The sequence below is a fragment of the Vespula pensylvanica genome, chromosome 11 (assembly GCF_014466175.1).
Source record: "Vespula pensylvanica isolate Volc-1 chromosome 11, ASM1446617v1, whole genome shotgun sequence".
Taxonomy (NCBI): domain Eukaryota; kingdom Metazoa; phylum Arthropoda; class Insecta; order Hymenoptera; family Vespidae; genus Vespula; species Vespula pensylvanica.
The window spans coordinates 5,366,507-5,388,765 of NC_057695.1; the positions used below are offsets into that span (position 1 = coordinate 5,366,507).

Here is a 22,259-nt window from a genome sequence, read left to right on the forward strand (position 1 = left end):
ATATATATATATATATATATATATATATATATATATATAAAAGTTAATTCAACGAATTTCAATTTCAATTTAAATCGTACATAAAGTTATAATATTAAAATAGCACATATCCAATAGTTAAAGTTAATTTTATTTACATTATTTCTATAATTAAACTTAAACAATTACAAATTTTTTTTACATCCTTTTTTTTCTTATTCGTTTGCCTTTTACTCGATCGATTTCATTAATCATATAATTAATAATCAAATAATTTTCATAAGTTTTCTCGACAGATTTAACGAGTTGAGAGGACAAAAACGTAAATCATAAAAATTTCTAATTCATAAAAACTAATAATTAATGAGCAATTACATACTATAAATTGTTTAAAATTAATTTTTCAGACAATACTAATATTATATATCTATATAAAAATTATCACTAAGAATTTAGAAAATAAAATAGTTGATTAAAGCTGAAAGGATATCAAATTAGTATTTTATCGTTGTATCATTTCTAATACTTTCGTTATTTCAGCTTTAAAATGAATAAACGACGTGATTTGCTCGTGACATATTTATAATACTACCACATCGAGGCAACACGTAAGTTTTCTATGTTACCAGAAGATATTGACACTCCCGTATTTTCCGTCGGTCTTTATACGACTCCAGCGAGGCCAGAATACTTGAGAGACACTTACTGTCAAATCTCATACCGTTAAAATATAGAAAGTTTATTAATGTTTCATTGGCGAACGATTCGTTAAACTCCCCTTCCTTTTCCTCCCCTCCTTTTCCTCCCCTTCCCTTTCCTCCCCTTCCTTTCTACCTACCTTTAACTCTGCTTCGTTAATAATTTCGTAATTATCTCTCTGATTTCTTTTATATATTTCTTTCTTTTTTTTTTGTTCTTTTATTTTATTTTTTGACTGTATGACCGCAGCAAGTACTCTCGGAATGAAATAAATTTCGGTCCTTTATCACGAAATATCACTTCGATGCTTTTCCCTTTATTTTTCTTAATACATTGCAAAGAGATAGATAGAGAGACAGAGAGAGAATAAGAGAGAGAGAGAGATAGAGAGAAAGAGAGAGAATTAGAGAGAGAAAGAGATAGAGAGAGATGAGTCGAGATATTTTAAATGAGTAGAGTTACTACTTCAAACTTTAACCATGGAATACGTAGATATACTCGACGAAATTCCGTTGATTGTTCGAGACGGGATACAAAACGAGAAGGTGTATGCGAAGTAACAGCTACTTGTTACTTTTCTAGAGTTCGCCAAGAGTACTCTCGGCACTACTCGTGAGCATTGATATTCTCTTTAGGTAAAACTTTTCGACCGACAATGCGGAAAATGTAGTACCTCAACTCATTTTCTGTCCTTTTCTGTTTCTTTTTCTTTTTCTTCTTTTCTCCTTTCTTTTATTTTATTTCCTTTATTCTTTTACATACCTACTTCATTTATATCCCTTTTTACTTACTTTACATTATCATAACAGACGCATAATTATTCGAAATAAGTCGAACAAATTCGAATTTCTGTCATATGTTAATATTATTAAATATTTTAAAATATATATTATTGTTGTTGATGATTTTTATTATTATTATTAATATTATTAATATTATTATTATTATTATTATTATTATTATTATTCTGCTATATTACTTTATTATAATATTGTATTTTATTTATTATATTATCAATCTATTATAAATACATTTAATAATAATATATATGCATATGCATATATATATAAATATAAATATAAATATATGTATATATAATATGTATATACATGTATATAATCGTATAGATACATGTTTTCGATACGATTTTTTCTTACTCATAGGAGAGAAGTTTAGAACAAAAAAAAAAAACAAACAAATGGGCAGTGGTTAATGGCCTTTCTAAAATCGTGGATGAAGCTTCCCTCGCATACGGGAAAAGAGGGATATTGTTACAGGGATGTCCGCAACACCTGACACCGCCAAATTTTTCGTCGTCATCGAAAACATATATCTCTGTAGCTGCCAACGTTGAAAGCAAGCGAAATTTTTTTTCTTTTGTTTTTCCTTTTTGCTTTTTTCTTCTATTTTTTATCTTTTTTTTTTTTGTTTTTTTAATATTTTTCCCCTCTCTAAATCTATCCCTCTTCGCCTGCCCATCCTATTTCGGTCGCATACCCCCGCCTCCTTTCTTTATGTCCTTTTCCGAATGAATTTCGTTGAGATTTTAAAAATGTACCCGATAAAAATCGCGTCGCACTAGGGTCAATGACATCGCGACTGCGAATGTCGTTCAATAACGACGCGGAAACGCAAAAGGGAAATACACGCGGAATCGCGCTAGATTTTCGTTCGTTTCATGACATACAAATCGTTCCCAAATCATTTTTTCTCGTTTCCTTTTTTTTTTTTTTTAATATAGAGGATTAAAGAAAAAAGTCTACATCTTATTTATAATTCAAAACTAAAGTAACTAATTTTATTAATTATGATCAGAATTAGAATCCTCTCTTGTTTTGTCTATTTTTAAGATTATAATTATCGTTTCATACAAACTTATTTAAGATCGTATAAATCTATTATTTAAGATTAACAGTAGATAACTGTTAATATATAAATTAATCATTTCAATATTTTTATATTTAATATTAAAAGATTTTATTGCAAATAAGAGATATTAATTTAATTAAATTAATATTAATATCTAAGCATTATTTTTCTTCCTATTTCAATAACTATAGCATTTAATTAATTTCAAAACAAATAATGTTCTTAACTATAATTTGTCAAATAGAACGTAGAGTATCCTTTGCAAAGGTTCTACATGAAGGTCCAAAGTTAACGAAGATCGAACATGAAACTGTTGGACCTATTCTCTTCGATCTTTCCCATAGACGTAAGGGTTCAGACGGAAATATATATATAGAGAGAGAAAGAGAAAGAGGGAAAGAGAGAGAGAGAGAGAGAGAGAGAGAGAGAGAGAGAAAGAGAGGAAGAGTGAGGGAAACTATGAGGAAGCCACCGCTCAAAACTTTCCTATTCCCTTTCTGGATACTCACACCCTAGCGGCGATCTAGCCATTCGAGCTCTTGATTACAGAGATCTGAGTTTAAATTGATCTCAGTGTTTACAGTTGCAACTCGGAGAGCCAGGAAGCAGCTTGTGGTTTTCTCTCCCTTTCTCTCTATCCTTCTATTTAGTTCTATATCTCTTCTAGAAACCCTTCGTCGCTATGTCTAGAAAGCAAAAGTCTCAACCTGAAACTATCCGTCAGAGTTTACTTGAATACGCGTCGCCCCGAGCAATGATCAAGTCTCCGTTTGAAAATCGAACTTTAATCTTCTATCGAAACACCCCTGAGAAACTGGATGTTAGATTATTAAAATGGGTACCTATCGATTTTTAAATTGTTCGATGAATTTTTCTTTTCTTTACAATTCTCTTTTCTTTTCTTTGTCTTTTTCTTTTTTTTTTTTTTTCTTTCGAGTAACCTCAATAGAACTTTAATGAATAATATATAAGTTCAAATATGTAATATATGTATATGCAAACAGATAGGAGAAGTAATTGTAAGGAAACGGATGTTAAATTATGAAGAAGAATAATTTTCGATCTTTAAATTATTCAACGTAGCTTTCTTTCATTAGATCTAATTTTTTGTTCTTTTTAAATAGCGTTAGTAGAAGTTTTATAAATAATATATTCAAATATATGATTTAAAAATAAATACTTATTTGCAAAGATAGTTGTATCAATTTCAATATAAATAATCGATTATCTGATTGATTTCTGAAATGATTTAAGATATATAGAATTATACTGTGACATTTAACGAAAAAATTTACTTCGATTGACACATTTATTTCAATACATAAAATGATCTACATTTCTATGATTCTATGATATTAATTATATCTCATTATAATTACTTTTTTTTTTCTTTTTTCATTTCAGACTTTCCGAATAATTCCTCGCTGATTTCTATATTTACATCATAATTTCAAAACTTATCGAGCTTTCAATCAATTCAACTATCAATTTTATTATAATTTTTCTCTTATATATCCATTAAAAAGCTCGCAAATTTTATATACGATCAAATAAAATCACCTTCTCCTTCCTTATTCCTCTAGAAAAGTTAGAATACGATTGTTACGAATCTACAGCATCGATGGAAAGAGCAAATACAAAGATGGAAGTAGAAGATCGATTAGGTGTGCTGACACGCGCATTTCATCGACGATCCCTGTTAACTCTCGCAAACGAGAAAGTATCTACCATTGAGTGAAAAAGACGATAAAAGGTATAAAATGAAAAAGAAAAAAAAGAGGGAACGGAAAAGAAAAAAAACTATCCTTGAAAAAGGTGCAAAAAGGGAAAGGTATAATATAAGAGTTGAGTTTTTCAAAGAAAGAGAGAGATAGAGAGAGAGAGAGAGAGAGAGAGAGAGAGAGAGAGAGACAGAGATAACCTGCAAATTCGCCCCGGGATTCTTGCCTTCTCTATGCATAGCATTTTAAAGTAACTTCTTAATGCCATAAGCAGCGGCACGTAGCTAACAGGTGTTGCGTTTTCTTTCGCGCCTCGCCGAACTTTGATACTTACCGTGGAAATTTATCGAGCTGCTCCGAGCTCGGGAAATAATTCATGTCCTTAGCGCCGAAAAGTCTCTTTATCTTTCTCTCTCTCTCTCTCTCTTTTTCTCTGAGATGCTTCATCATTTTCGGGACTCTTTCGAAACTTCAAAAATATCAGACACCCGACCTCTTTCTAGCTGACAATTTACTCGAAGAACACGACTTTTATCATCTTTTTCTACAGAAAAAAGAAATTTAAACAGGATGAAAAAATTAAATATATGTACATGATATGTACAATATTAGCTCTATCGAAACGATTTATCGACTTTTTTTTAAGTAAAATAATATATAATAAATTTTAATCTACCAATGTTTAATCTGATCTTTTATACTCTTTTCTTCTTTTTTTGTTTTAATTTTTTTTCTTCCTTCCTTTTCTTTTTTTCATTTAATTTTAATTTGTCTAATTCTTTTTTTGTTAACAATCAAACTGAAAATCTTCCTTAATATATCCTAATACAAAATATTGAAATATTATTTTTTAAATCGAATCGAACAAAATTCTGAAAAGGGAAGTAAGTACGTTTGATGTGTAACATCGAAATTTCTCAGGAGAATCGAGCGTGCAAATACGCATCGAGATCGAGCGAGCCGCGTAATTTGATGGCGAACGTCGATTATGTCACCGTTCTCGCTCTCACGAATACTCTAACAGATGCAAATTCGGAATTGGTTAACTCGGTCTGATCGAGACTATAGCGGTGGTAGTCGATAATCGAAAATGCATTAGTGCTATCGTCTATCGTCGATGATGATTATTACCTTCTCTCGATTTCCTACAATTTTCAAAAATATGTCCTTTTCATTCCTATTATACTAACTCATGTATATACACGTATATATTTATTATGTATGTATATATGTATAAACAGAAGTGTATACTAAATGTCAACGTAATAAAGGAGGAAAAGAAAAAATAAAAAAGAACATTACAAATTCGTTTAATTAAGTTTGCTTGATCTAACACTTTCGTATTTCAATGTGTTAATTACTTATGGTCCTAGTTGGGCGCTTTAAAGGAAATGTTTAAAGGATGTCTATTAACGTGAACAACATCAGCCCGATTATTCGATGTTCGTAGAACAACGCACGTAACATGAATACCCCCAAACGAACGTTTTCCATCGCAAACACGCGTTGAAACGTTCAACATCAGGGAGGTATTGATATCACGAACTATACTTTCACACACTTCTAACATGTTCATTGTATATAGATTGCATCAATTCTATATACCCTATTACATACATATATATGTGTATATACATGTGTATATGTATATATATACAACAGTTATATAGTACAACAGTTAATATAGTACAAAGAAATTATTCGTTAAAACATATACGAAAATGTATCGACGTTAATGGAGATCATTTCGTTCAATTAATTTATTTCCATCTAAATGCCTAAATTTAGAACTTTTTCTCATTTGTTTTTGTTTAGTGACAATATAGTTCATTTAATGACAATTTATTATCATTAAATTCTTCCTTTCATAATCTAAAATACTGTAGTAAAAAAAGAAAATATTTATCGATCTACTATACATATTGAAATAGGTAAAAACAGAGAAAGACAAGAAAGAAAGAATAAACTATCGATATTATTTAAAAATTTAGATGCATCTCATTTTCTATTACGTACGCTTCATTTATATAATATTGTAATTCGAAAAAAGAACCTTTCGAATTGTCTAATTTAAGGGATTATTACATCGTTAGAAATTTTCGAGAATAAACGAGGAGGGTGAAAGAAAGAGAGAGACAAAGAGACAGAGAGAGAGACAGACAGAGAGAGAGAGTAAGAGAGTGAAAGAGTGAGAGAGAGAGAGAGAGAGAGAGACAGAGAGAGAGAGAGAGAGAGAGAGAGAGAGAGAGAGAGAGAGAGAGAGAGATGTAGAAACGACGAGAAGCCGACGATAGAAGCCGATGAATCGCGCAATTAATCTTCGATTCACCGTCGGCTCGGCCACTTCGCCAATCTCTCTGGCCATTCGCGCGTTCGAGGATGGTAAAACGATGACCACCGCGAAATTTCAACGTCGATTGCACAGTACCAAGCGTGTCATGCGTTCTGGGAAAAGGACCTTCACAGATTTTCCTCTAGCCTCTGCCTCCACTTCCACCTCTATTTCTTCCTCCTCCACCACTATCTCCTCCACCCTCATACCTCTCATCCTCATATTCCTTTTCACTCTTTCGGCTTCGGTTCTTTTGTCATCATCTCGGCAGAATATGCTAGCGGACCTCTGTGGATTATATATACAGTGAAAGAAATTAAAAATCTCTATGTTTCTTTCTTTTCTTTTTCTTTCTTTCTTTCTTTTTCTATTCTTTCATTTCCTCTTTTATATTAAATGTGTGTCATTTAATTAGTGAAATTAAAGATCGTAATAATGTGCGATAAGAAAGAATATAATAATAATGATAATGAAAATGGAATAGTACTGATAATATAAATTATATACATTATCAGTTATATATATATGTTTATATATATATGTATTATCACTATCATTAATATATAAATATATATAATGTGTATGTGTGATAGCTTTTTTATTAACATATGAGTGTACAAATGATATTATTATACAAATATGTAATACGTGATAAACGCTATCATTTATTGTATCTTTATCAATATAATTATTATCATTATTATTATTATTATTATTAAATTCGTAAAATATAGGTTTACATTATCATCTATTACAATAATAATAATTATTATTGTTATTAAAATAACAATTATTATTATTATACTTTAGAAATAATAATAGAGTGACATTAGTATTGATGGAGCAACATGAAATTTCTTCTTCTTTTTCATTTTCTTCTTTCTTACTTAACTCAAGTTCTAGTTAAGGAACAAAGCAAATTGCCTGGTCAGCCGATTTTTCACTACACTGGATACTTCCATTATATGTAATTGCTTCGCGTTGTCCGCTTGGTATCGTTTACTCACCCAGTTAAGTCTTAAGTACGTTTCTTTTTCTTTCTCTATCTCTTCCTCTTTTTACGAGAAGTCGTTCGAATTGAGACGAAAGCGAGGCACATGGAATTAAAACCGGAAAGAAACGGATTCCTTATACTTACTTTTCTTTTATCTCTCTTTTCTTTTCTTTCTTTCCTTTTCTATTCTTTTCTTTTTCATTTTACGATACGAAAGAGATCTTAATGAAAATTTGGCCATTGAATTTCGTCATTTGTTCACTATATTTAACATAACACCAAATAAGATAAACCATTTTCAACTTGCAATGATATTGTTATTCAGTTGCAATAATAATAATAATAATAATAATAATAATAATAATAATGCTGTCATAATACTATCAAAGATTGTAATTATCAATAATATCATTTTTATTAACATTGTTTATATTGACGTTTTGTCAAATCTATATTTCATTCATACTATACGCATTCTAATTAGAATAATATATAAATCCTAATAGGTGCATACAAAACATCCGTACAAATAAAAACATATTATTACTATTATTCTAATTAGACAATTATGAAAGTAAAACGTTAATTTGTATATAATATAATTAATATATATGTATACGAGGACATATGTTATCGATGAATATAACATTTACGATGAACGTAGAAATCGATCACTTACTTTTCATCGTCATCCCTTACGTGTATCACGAGATACACTCGGAAAAACTCCAACACCCGATTTCTCTTTTCTTCTCGCGAAAAGGTGGAAACCGCTAAACGAAAAAGAGCATAGAAATAGAGAGAGAAAGAGAAAGAAAGAGAGCAAAAGAGGAGGGAAGGAGGGAAGAAAAGAGGGACGACTGTCGGAGGTGCGAGTTTAGAAAGTCGGGAATAGCGAGAAACGGAAAGCACTGTATGCCCGTCACGTTTAAATTTCGACCACGTACCACTTTCCCGAAGTCTGCAACCGAGAAAAGGGAGAAGAAAGAGAGATATATATATACACATACATACATATATATATATATATATTTATTCTATATATACAGAAAAAGAAAAAGAGAAAGAGAGAGAGAGAGAGAGAGGTAGAGAGAAAGATAACTGTCGAAGTTCGGTTTTATAAGCAGAGAAGCTGCACCTTTTACACCTCCTATACTTCTCCTTCTTCCTCACCGTTCTCTTCTATGACGAGTAATAGAAGAAGTAGAAGAAGAAGAAGAAGAAGAAGAAGAAAACGAACAAGAAGAAAGTGGATGCCATTGAAATATCTGTATTCCACGATGCAGATGGAAAATGTTCAGGTGCAGCTGCAACGATGACGTAGAGGATGAGATGAAGAGTAGAAGAGATAGCAACGATGAAGAGGGAGGATGGAGCTGATGGAGGTGGGGAAGTTTCATTTACATTATGCACTGTCCCCTTTTTCTCTCCATTTGTGTTCCATCGACTGCAGCGTCCTCTTATATATATATATATATATATATATATATATATATATCTTCCTCTCTCACTCTTCCTCTCTCTTGATGTTTGTCCCTGTTCTTCTCTCCTCTCTCTCTCCCTCTCTCACTCTCTCTCTTTTTCTCTTTCTCTCTTGCGGCTTTTCTTCTACCTTATTATCTTCACGATGTGAACCTCATACCCTTTCATACTCTCTCTCACTCTCTGTTTTTTTCTCTCTGTCTGACTCGTGATAACGGGATAAACACAGAAAGTGAGTGAGAAAGATAGAAAAACTCTTCCCTCCTAACGCGTACGTCGCAAAGGGCGAGAAAATTATTTGGTCGCCTCGGTGTGATTAATACCTACCGTTATTACTTTCTGCGATGTTTTTTGTGACATAAAAGAGAAACCTCGATATCAGTTCCTCCTTCGTTTTCTAAAGGCACCTTTAAAAGAGAAACTCTGGACAATGTGTCTACAACGAAAATTATTATCATCGACGATCTTAATTTTTTATTTCGATCATGTTTTATATTTCGAAAATAAATATATGTGACTAGATAAATAAATATTATATATATATATAATATTTCCCGATATATTTTATATTGATCTTCTGGAAAAGTAGAATTAATTTTGATTTGCATTAAATATCAATATTAATAACAATAATATAATGGTAATGCTACTCATTGATATAAATATAAAAATAATAAAAAGGAAATAATAAATGTGCAAATATTCTAAGAGAAATAATTTCATTGCTCTTACCTTTTTTTCTTTTCTTTCTTTTTTTCTTTTTCGCATTATTATTACTTTCTCACTATAAGATAGAACTTGCTGCTTTCCTGATTAACAGTCGCACATATAGCTCGGTGAGAGATCACAAAATGGAGCATGGAAATCAATCGGATCGACTTCTTTTGATCTCTTGGAAGGGTGACGCGAGCGAAACGCTTTATTTACCGGACGACTCGCGCGCACACGGTATTCGAAATCGCATGGTGCAAACGAAAGAGAGAGACTAGTCGGGAGTTCGGCGTTTGTCAACGATAAATGTAGACTTACGGAAAATTGGAAATTCCAGCTTTGTAGAGCGGAAAAACTGAAGTCTGCTAAGTTAAATGTATTCTCTTTGATCTTATCAAATTGAATATATCGAAACGAAAATGCAGAAGTCTTCGAATATATCAAAATAAAAAAAAAGAAAGTAAGAAAAGCAAAAAAAAGAATAAAATGTAATTCAAAAATTATAATAGTAATATGGATAATAATAACGTATAATAATAATATAATAACATATATGATAATAATGTGATATAATATAGTATCCAAACTTGGAGATCATTTTAAACTCATCGAACTTTCAAGTTCGCTCGTTCAATATGGTTAGACATACATACACACATACATACATGCATATATACATACATACATACGTACATACATACATACGTGCATCTCGGGCGACCTTGATTAAATTTCATGCCTGAGCGTTGCTTCTACCATGGCGTACAACTCCAACTGGCTGATTTAGTTCCTACAGCGAATAATTCCATACGTCGCGTCGTACCAGTTTCTCCGTAGTAGTATCTCCAAAACTACTCGTAAATCATTTTGAAGCTTGCGCTTTTGCTATCGTCGTTTCATAATCACATTTAATACTTGAGAAATCCTCATAATTAGTTTAAAAAATTTCGTACACGTAAATTAAAAAATATCCATTTAATATTTCTATCTAATTTTTAATTTCCTTTAATATAAAAGAAAAATTATATATATATAAATCATACGAATATATAACATTTCTTTTTTCTAATATTTTACAATCGATATCATATCGCATTAAATTTGAGAAAATAACATTATAAATATATATAATATAAACGTTAAATATTACATATGGTTGTACTGGTCAATTTGCTGAACCTGAAAAAATAATATTATAAATATGAAATAATATTATAAATGTGAAAGTATAAAAGAAACGTTATATATTTATTACATTAATGTGTAAATGACAAGTGATTTAAAATAATAGTTTAAACACATTTACAATACGGATCTTCTCCATGAACGAAGTTCCAACTGAAAAAGATATACGAGCATTGAAGAGAAATCATTGTAGTATCAATTCGAAAAGAATCACATTCGAGCATTGTGCCTAGTCCAGCTCGCATCAGATTGGTCTGAAAATCCTGAAATAGGCTTTGGCTTTGCAGCCTTCGACAATCTTCCAGTTACGAGTAAGGAGATATCATGAAAAAGACGAGGATAGACAACCAGAAATTTCACCTCCTACTTTCTCTTCTCCTTCTTTCTTTCGATAGATACTATTTCGAGTATCGAAAATCGATTATCTCGAACTACGAAAGAGAATTTCGAGCTCGTGCTAACAACTGAAATTGGATATCAGTTTTGTTTGGAATATATCTCTATCTCTCTTTCTTCTTATTATTTCTAATCTCATATAATATATATATATATATATATATATATATATATATATATATAGTATGTGTATTCTTTTCTTTTTTTCATTCTTTTCCTTTTCTTTTCTTCTTTTTCCAATATATTACATATCCACATATTTTTCTGTCTATTACATTTGTCACAATATATAGATTAATTTGACGTTACTATCGATATATAGTTCTCGAAACGTACCAATTATCTCTCTCATTGAATTACAATGGAACTTTTGTCATTCATTTCCTATCCATCTCTATTTCCTGTGAATTGGATAGGACGATATACTGAAAATGAGTGGTTGCATTTCATTCCTTTAACGAGAGATTGCTATTAATAAACATAATTATTCGATGACAAGGCAATGAAGTAATCGACAAATATACGAAACATATGTGATTAATTGCTCTATCAATTTCTATCTATTGTCTTTACGATTCAACGTGGAATAGTTTGCTTCAACAGCATCATGATTTAATGTAATAATAATAAACTATTTCCTTTCAAATTCTACTGATTTGAAAAAATAGACATTTTTACTCTTTTTATCATTTTTCTTTCTGTACATTATATTTATATAATCAAAATAAATTTGACATATACGTATGATTAGACATGAACATATATATATATATAATATAATTTAAATAAATATATGTGACACACTATACGCTATATGATGAACAATATTAATTTATAACATATATAAATTCTAAAAAAATAAAATTTTAATATCTGATAATGATTATACAAAATAGATTAAAATAAAATGAATTAAAGGACAAGATAATTTGAAAATTGTTAGAGATGGTGAATGATCTCTCTATCAAAAGGTATACGAGCCCCTTGGGATATTTCAGACTGGTTTCAAGCTATCGAATGTGAAAAAATCGAAATGATTCTTCCCGTCTAACGACTTTTCTTCTTGGCGATTGTGCCAAGGGGATTTGCTTCGTGGTGACATATCGAGAATCACCGTCTCGGGAGTCTTCGGATGGTATTGTTACGAGCTACCGAAGGGAACAGATTAACTTCCGTTAACATAGCACGATCCTAATCTTACGTATCTACGATCAATCGATATTCATTCAATTTCGTCTCATCTCTGTTACAACGCTCTATTCCTTTTCATTGATATCATTCAATAGATAAGTAAAACGTTATTTTTATCATTGACGAAATCGAACTTTATAGAAAATGCTCTATCCGATCAAACATTTATTTTATCTAAACGCCCAATTATTCAAGAAATTATATTTGTGATAGTATAACACAAATGAAATATTCATATCTATTAAAAAGAAAAATTCAATCTTTAGACATACACATACACATAGACAAATCAGCATTTATAAATTATTATTTTAATACTGATATTAGATATTCTATTATAACTACTTTACTAGATACAATAATAAATTATCAATTTGTTTGTACATCTCTCTCTTTCTCTCTCTCTCTCTTTCTCTCTCTCTTACTTTTTCTCTTTCTTGTTATTATCAAATGTCGTTTAAGAAATGAGGAAATGAACATGACGTTCCAGCAACAGAATGAGACGTCAGTCTCTTTGCCTTTTTATTTTTTTCCATTATTCTTTACTCGACGAACGTCGAGAATGCTTATTTTCCATTTTCTCTTACCACCCCCTGTCGCCCCCGGTCTTGCTCCAAACTTCGGACTCCTTCGTTTAAATTAGTTTAGAGATGCACGAAGCTACACGACGGATTATCTTAAATGAATTGTATAGTATAACGTCCCGTAGAAAATTTCGTCAAATTTTATTTCGGACGTGTATCGAATATCACGTTCATTCTCTTTCTCTCTCACTTTCTTTCTTTTTCTGTATCTATCTATTTTCAGCTATCTATGTATCTCTTTACGAACTTATCCTTGCACGTTGCTATTTCTCTCATTCGACGATAGTTCTTTTTTAACAAAAACTACTATTTGAACAAAAAAAGAAGATGAAGAAAAAAGAAAGAAAGAAAGAAAGGAAATAAAAATGAAAGCAAGAATCCATCGTATTGAATATTATCCATTTAATAACTTTTCCTGTATACATACGTTTTTGTATTCCATCAAAATGAATATACCGAATACGTTCAATTTAAAAACACACTCATTTCCCTTTCTTTCTTTCCTTCCACTTTTTTTTCTTGTTTCGTTTTTTTTTCTTTTTTATTTTTTTTTGTTTTTTCTCTTCTTCTTCTTCTTCTTCTTTTTTTTGTTCCTTTTTTTTTCTTTTAACTCTTCCATAGAATGTAATCCATTTCGGAAGCAGACGAAACCGCGATTCGTTCGAAATATCAGTCACGGATTTCCATTATGAAATCGTTTGCTCTCCGAGCCGTAGAGGATTAATGATACAGACAGAGAGAAAGAGAGAAGAGAGAGAGGGAGTGAGAGAGAGAGAGAGGGAGAGAGAGAGAGAGAGCTGTAGTATGTATTCTCAGCGAATCGAATGTAAACCGTTCTTATGCATATATACACTCGCTGCTTCATAATCCACTCGATTTAATTTACTACCACTAGCGTGTGTCGCGAATGGTGCAACACGTCGTAGACACGTGCCGTTAAACCGAACCGGGAGATTGCAGCTTTTAAAAACGTCTCGTAAAAGTTTCGAACGTAATAAAAATCGGACGTACCGATTATATGTATGTAAACGCTTCCATTTTCTTTTCTTCGCGATATCAATTTTAAACTAACGACTACCAGACCACGAATTTTAACCGACAGTCTTAACGAACAAACAAACAAAAAAATAAAAAGAAGAAGAAATTATGACTTTTGCATTTGTCATTAATTATACTATACTTCATTTCGTTTTATTTAATACAAGACAGGACATTGATATAAACGTCATCTACGTCGAATTGATTTAAATCGAACTATAAAGTATAGATAGCTAATGGCATTGGGAGGATGTGAGAGAAAAAAATAAAAAAAGAATATATAAAAAAAAGAAATAAGACTGAGGATTACGATATCGTCGATATGAAAATTTCTAGTTTATTTGAAGGGTAGATAGAAAGGGGTTAGATTTGCTCCTTTTGCTCTACGATGGCTTAAATTCTAATAATACGAAAAGATATGAACGACGGCATTGAAAATACGCATAACACTCACATAGTAAGAGAAAGAGAGAAAGAGAAAGAATATGTATGTGTGTGTGTTAGAGAGAGAGAGAGAGAGAGAGAGAGAGAGAGAGAGAGAGTGAGATAAGTCTGTGATATGAGTCTCGTCCTTTTCCAAGATGAACGCAAACAAACGCGAGAAGGAAGAAGAAGATCGCATCGTCCAATACGAAAGCATCGTCGATTTTCTTCAGTTTCTCTCTCTTTCTCTCTCTCTCTCTCTCTCTCTCTCTCTCTCTCTCTCTCTCTCTCTCTCTCTCTCTCTATGTCTCTCTCTCTCTCTTTCTTTTTTACTCGATTTGAAGCACGACTTTTACCCCTAAAGGAGAACGCAGAGGGACCTGGAAAATGGCCGAAGATAATGTCCCGTCAGCGTTTTTGAAATATTTCCAGCGTCAATTTCGTTCGCGGCGAACTCACGCGGATATCATAGAAATTCGGAATATCCTGCGGCTCCTTCTCCTTTTCATCTTCTCTATCCTGACGAAAAATGAAAACTTTCAATTCTCTTTTCGTTTTTCGTTTTTTGTTTTTCCCGTTTTTTCTTTTCCCTTTTCTTCTGTCTGCATAGAGACTTATGAAACCAAATCCTTCGCGAGAACGTAGAGTTAATCTAAAATTTTGATTTTCATCGAGTAAATTGAGATAAAAACTTTTGATTGGCTCAAGTTATAATGCAAATGTACAAATGTTTATGATTAATTTAAATGAACGCTATGATGGTATATGTTAAATTAATTCATAAACTAAGTATATAGTTTCATTACAAACTCTTTCATTTCAATACATATATATAATTAATCAATTTAATATATGTATGTATGTTTACTTATACGTACGTAATGAATATGAAAAATACAAAACATTTACGTTTAAATCAGACAAACGCGATTTGTTTTATAAATTTGAAATAATAATTTTATTCTCAATATATATATATATATATATATATATATATATATATAAATTTCATTTTATTGTATTATAATAAACACTTTACATATTTATAAATCAATCCAATACTTGTGTATGTATTTGTGTACATATATACATACATATATATATATATATACACATAATAGACTTCTATCACTAATAACCATTTAAGAGGGAAAACTTTAACGTTTAATTGAGACGAACGCGATTCGTTTTATAAATTTAAAGTAATGATTTTATTCTCAATGGAAACTGTAAGAATATCAGTAACCTCCCGAGACCTAACTTTTGTAGGACGTTATCATATTTTTCTTCGACCATTGCTCATCTTTCTCTTTCCATTTCTCTCTCTCTCTCTCTCTCTCTCTCTCTCTCTCTCTCTCTGTATCTATCTTTCTCTTACACCACCCTTTACCACTTTTACTTCCTCCTCTTTTCTTCTCAAGAGTAGGATTCACCGTTTCTTTACGTTCAAACGGTTTATAAAGATGCGTTGAGTATATCATCCACTACGACGGGATGCAATAGGGTCGAGGGTGTAAAAGTCACGGTTGAAATATTCCTCTTGTCGCTACGACGTACGGCAAAGACGGATGAGTTCGGGGGTGCAAGAGGAAAGACGTTTGGAATAAGACCGAAAAGAAAAAAAATGAGATGAAAAGAAAGAAGACCGACGATGATAATTTTTCTCTTTCTCTCTCTTTCTCTCTGCTATAGAACGAACTTTTGCTATTTTTTTTCTTTTTTTCTTTCTTTTCTTCTTGTCTCCCCCTCCTCCTCAGAAAAAATCTGACTGATAAAAAGAAAATTTTCATTTCGTAATTGAAAGTGATGACGTTGTTCTTTTTCTCTTTTCTTTAATTTTTTCCCCCATTAATTTCACAATTATTCATTTTAAGAATTATTTATTATCGTATTATTATCTGTAAAATAAATATAAAATCTCGATGTTGTTTTTCTTTTAATTATATAATAAATAAATAAATTTCTATTAAAGTGATCACGCTTTTAGCAATTTATTCTGTATTTTTCACGATCGTTTTCTCTCTCTCTCTCTCTCTCTCTGTCCGCCCGTTTGTCTGTATCTCGATTGCTCTCTCTTTTTTTCTTTCTCGATAGAACTCGATATTCAAAAGGATAAAAACGAAAAGCAGAGAAATAAAATTCGACGAGAGCTCGTAGTCTTCCACTTCTTCTCTGTTTACACGAAAATGGCGAATGTTTTACACAACGAATCATAGCGAATATTTCGGTCGAATCGACGCGGCACTGTGCGGCATGGTGTGGCGTTTGTCGATGATAGGAGACGACCGACAACGAAACCACGCGTGCGAGTTATTTTCCATCGAAACGGAAAAGCTGCCACTGTCACCGCATTCCTGGCCAATGTAAATAAGCGAGAACTGCGGGTCCGGATTAATTGAAAGTTCGTCGACGAGTGTGGCCATGAAGATCGTCGAGATTTCTGTTTCTACATTCACTCAACCTTTCTTTTCTCTCCCTCTTTCCTTCTTTCTATCTTTCTCCCTCTTTCTCTCTGTCTATTTGTCTATCTAGTTCTCCTTTTTTTCCTAAATTTTATTTCAACATTGTTTTCTACATTTAGAAGTTCCATTCAATACGTACATACGTACATACATCATTTCTGTTGATTCATTTAAATTTTAATACAGTTACATATCATTGTTACGAAAAATATTAACAAAACTTTTGCATGCATTTAATTAACATAGGAAGAGAGAATGAAGAGGAAAAAAGGGAGAAGAAAGGAAGAAAGGAGAAAAAGAAAAAGAAGCGAAATAATTATTCCCAATGAATCCAAAACTTTTTCCTTATGGCATCGATCGACAATAATGAAAGTTTTCATTGTTTCGTCAAAAAAATATGAAAAGCTTTGCTGTAAACGGCGTCGGAAGAGAAGACAACAAAAAAGAGTAGAAACTAAATAATTTCTTACAATGGATCTAAAACGTTTTGAGAAATTGGAGATAATGGGACACTCACATCAGTAGACAGACAGAGAGGGAGAGAGGAAGAGAGAAAGAGAAAGAGAAAAAGAGAGAGAGAGAGAGAGAAAGAAATAGAGAGAATAAAATTCGTCTATCCTTCTCATGTTTGTAGCGATTTACGAGAAAGTAGAAACGAAAAGGGCTCGAAAAGTTCGTCCATTCTTGGATTCGTTCGTGTTTCTTCGTAATGGACGTGAAAGGATTCGCGAGTAGAAGGACGGGACTTTTTCGCGTGACGATTCGCAATAACGAGCGTGCCTGCGAACGACGGATAAAAGGAAGTCTCTCTCTTTCTTTCCTTTTTTCTCTCCCTCTCTCACTTTCTCTCTCTCTCTCTCTCTCTCTCTCTCTCTCTCTCTCTCTCATACACATACACACACATACATACGTATACATGCTCTCTGTATCTCTCTCTTCCTCTCTCTTTTTCTTTATTGAGAAAGAGAGAGAGAGAGAGACAACGATGAGAGACGAAGTAGAAAATGATGGTAGGGGTAGGTACGAGTGCTTGAGAATAGAAGGGATGGTTTGATGCATCGTCCGTAACGCTATAGAGTGGCCGAGCGTTGTTTCTCTCTCGTAAATTCTTTATGGTTTCGTCTCGTCTCTCGTTTCACGTCGACCGACTACGAGCCCCACGTTGCTCTTTTTAGTTTTTACCCCATTCCACCACTTCTCGGCACCCTTGCATGCTTTTCGTTCTTTCTTCTCTCTCTCTCTCTCTCTCTCTATCTCTCTCTCTCTCTCTCTCTGTCTCTCTCTTATGGAGATGCATCTCATATGGATATTCATATATATATCTAACATACATTATATAAATATAATAGAAGAAGTGAGTTATAACAAAATTCTATCATCACATAAGTTACTTCATCTTATTTTCTTATTTGACATTTTTAACGCTCCTTCTAATATATAGATATATGTATGTTCAAACTTTTTTCTAGAAATGAATTTATTTCCCGTAATACTTTTTTATATCGTTTCAAGATATTCGCGAATGGATATGATAACAAATAAAGTGTATCAATAATGAAAAGAAAATATTCGGAAATATTCGATTCGATAGAATAATATATATATATATACACACACACACACTCTTTTGCACTCTCTTTCTCTCTCTCTTTCTCTTATTGTGATCCTATATCTCATATGAGTATTCATATATCTAACATATATTATATAAATATAATAGAAAAAGTGTGTTATATAAAAATCCTATCATCATTTAAGTTACTTCAATTTATTCTGTTACTTGATTTGATTTTTAACATGCCTCTTATTACACAAATATACATATATGTGTCCAAAAATTTACCTAAGAACGAATTTATTTAGCTACAGTTCTATCTTATAACGTTTCAAGATATTCACGATAAATAAATCAAATAATACGAATCAATAATGTCAATAATGAAAAGAAAATATTCGGAAATATTCGATTCAATAAAATAATATACACACATTCTCTCTTTCACTCACTGACTCACTCACTCACTCTCTCTCTCTCTCTCTCTCTCTCTCTCTCTCTCTCTCTCCCCCTCTCTCTCTCTCTCTCACTCTCTGTCTCTCTACATCAAATTGATGGTATTTTCACGATAGATATAAGAACTATCTTTCTCATGGATATGGAAGATAACTTGATTAACAGTCAAGGGAACATCAGAAAAAGAATGAAAAAGACGAGAAGAGTGGACAATAAGGAATACAAATATAGACAAAAAGGCTAGAAATCCTCTTTCTTTCTCTCTCTCTCATTCTCTCTTTATATGTGTCTCTCTTTCTCTCTTTCATTTTCTCGGTGTTTTCAATTTTTGTGTGCCCGAGAGAGATCGTAAACCGTATTCAATGTTTTCGCGACAAGCTGTCGGCAAAAGAAGGAAGGAAAAACGACAAAGGAGAAGTAGAAAAGTTGGCCGAGTTTCCCAAGCATATGGCGATATCGACTTCGTTCGTTCTTTCGTCGAGTGCGAAGAGAAAGAAAGAAAGAGAAAGGAAGAGAAAGAAAGAGAAGAGGAGAAAGAGAGAGAGAAAGAGACAAAGAAAGAAAAAGAGTGAGAGAAACATCGAAAGATTCTATTTACGTTTCCTCGCGACGAATAGGACGCGAAAGTCGTCAAGTTTACACGACGAACAGGACCCACGATTTTCTTATCTTTTCTAACGTACTACTCACGCTACGACTTTTCTGATTTCACTCTGTCAACTCTTACAAATGTGAGTTCTCAAAATAGAACAATCTGAAAATCACTGAAATCAAATCAAATCAAATAATAGTAACAACAACAATAACAATAACAATAATAATAATAATAATAATAATAATAATAATAATAATAGCAATAATAATGATGATGATGATGATGATGATAATGATGATGATGAGGGTGAGAATAATGATGGTGAAAATTCATATAAAATACAACAAAAAAAGTTACAGAACCATGAAAATATTCTTAATTAAAATGTTTCTTAGAGAAAATGTTCTTATAATACAAATATTCTATAATCAATTTTTTAATATTTATACTATTAATATTTTTTTTATTCATAATAATATTTTATTAATACGATTGATTATACAATTACGAAATGTAATATTTATTAATTTAATCAAATGAATTTCAAATAATCCAAAAAGTTTAACTAACTTTACAACATATTCAATCATCTACGAAACTTCTTGATATTGAAAAATCTTTTTCTCAATTTTAACGTTTCGTATGAAAATTTAAGTGTGTATATGTGCGTGAATCTATCTAAAACTTAATGAACTCCTTAGAATCATGTCAATAATAAAAATTAAAAAAGAAAGAGCAGATAAAAATACCCCATGTTCAAATTCCAATCAACAATACGATCAATTTGTTTCATATACCACCATATTAATACGTAAAACTTCAAAAGACGATAAGAAAGAGAAAGATAAAGAGAGATAAAAAGAGAGGAGAGAGAGAGAGACAGAGGAAAGGAAGAGAAAATCAAAGGTTCCACTTCACTCTTTCCTCATGGCATGCGATCATATGCTTCACCGAGTGGAAACCCACATCACGTCGAAATACCGGCAAATTACTCGTGCGTCCTTACACGAGCCATGCGTGTATGTACACACAAGTAAGTCAGAGAATACCTACTATGTACAATACATGTAAATATGTATATATATATGTATATATATATAACACATACATACATACGTATACATATGTCACAACATACTCGTCTATATCTGATAGGAACAGTGTGATGTACTTACTTTCACACGAGTTTCTCACTTCTCACGTTTAACACGTCTCTCTTAAAGCACGACTTCTTTTGAAGATTCAATCGAAGGAAATGGAGGAGGAATAGCTTGGAAGCGTTGGGAAGCCGCGAAAAGGTACAGCTGAGAGAATACCACCGATGCCAATAAGTTTCTCTATAGCTGTGTTAAACCGTTTCAGTGAGAAATAAACACGCACACGTATATATATATACACACATATATGTATGTAAGTACGTACGTATGTATATATTATACATAAAGAGAAAGAGATAGAGGAAGAGAAAGAGAAAGAGACAGAAAGAGAGAAATAGGTAGATAGAACAACGTCTTTCGTGCCAAGCCCAACTATTTTCTGTCGAAATAGTCTTGTGCCAGGCGGCAAGGAGAACGAAGAAGTGTGGAAGAGAGAAGGAGGTGGAGGAAGAGAAGGAGGAGGAAGAGAAAGAGAAGAAGGGAAGGAAGAAGAGGCGGGGAGAATAGCAAATCGTGGAAGTGAATGGCGAAGGGGAGCTTCGTGTCGTCCACCGGTGTAGCAATAAACTGGCTGAACGGTCAAAGCTTCTCAACTACTGTTCATTTTGGTAGGGGGTAATAGACTAGTAAGAAGGGGTGGAAGGAGCTGTTGATGGATGGGTGGAGGTGACAGCTTGGAAAAGAGAATGGTACGGGGGTGGAGAGTAGGAGGGAAGTAGTGGTAAAGAGAAAATGCAGAGAGAAAGAGAAAGATTGAAAAGAGAGAGAGAAAGAGAGAGAGAGAGAGAGAAATTCTTTTACTATTGGACCGAACACTTTCACAAAACGTTTTTGTCCCTTCTTTTATCGAAACGCGTGAGCAGATTAAGCCTCCTTGTTGATCTTTCTTCTTGTCCTGGATCAGGAAAATCAAAGAAAAGAAACGAGAAATGTCAACGTTCTTATTCTACTTTCTCGTTCTTCTTCTTCTTCTTTATTGTAATCCTAGAATAGCAAACTTTAATTAGTATTATTCTCTTTCTCTCTTTCTCTTTCTTTCTCTTTCTCTTCTTCTTTCTTTTATATAAGAAAGAAAAATGTCTTGGAAGAAAATAGAAATAGTTGGATAAGTTTACTAAAGTTAAAGTTAATTTCTATCTTTCTCTCTCTTTCTCTCTCCATCTATCTATCTATCTATCCATCTCTTTCTTTCTCCCGAATCAATTTGAATTTTTAATTAATAACCGCGTTTTCATTTTATACTTAATTATTGAACTAGCCACGAGTTATATAAGTTTTTCCTTGAGATGTCATTCCTACTGAAGAGGGCGAGGGAAGCAAACGAGGAGTTTCGACGAGAGCGTCTCTTACTAACTCTCTATGCAACTTTATCGTCCGAAATGGAATGTCCTCGAGAAGGATTCCCTCTCTCTCTTTCTCTCTCTCTCTCT

At 32.3% G+C, this 22,259-nt stretch overlaps 2 protein-coding genes across 14 annotated transcripts in view; one reads left to right on the forward strand and one right to left on the reverse strand.

Annotated features, from left to right (window-relative positions):
* LOC122633024 (lachesin) overlaps positions 1–22,259 on the forward strand; it is a 233,225-nt gene that overhangs the window by 81,591 nt on the left and 129,375 nt on the right. The window lies entirely within an intron of this gene.
* The window catches only part of LOC122633029, a 188,436-nt gene that overhangs the window by 8,123 nt on the left and 158,054 nt on the right, over positions 1–22,259 (reverse strand). Inside the window, exon 1 of one of the 5 annotated variants that reach the window (XR_006328009.1) lies at positions 10,493–10,747. The exons of the other annotated variants lie outside the window; for them this stretch is intronic. The gene's annotated coding sequence lies outside the window, so the exon portion shown is untranslated. Of the gene's footprint in view, positions 1–10,492; positions 10,748–22,259 lie in introns of those variants that run through there. 5 annotated transcript variants of the gene reach the window in all.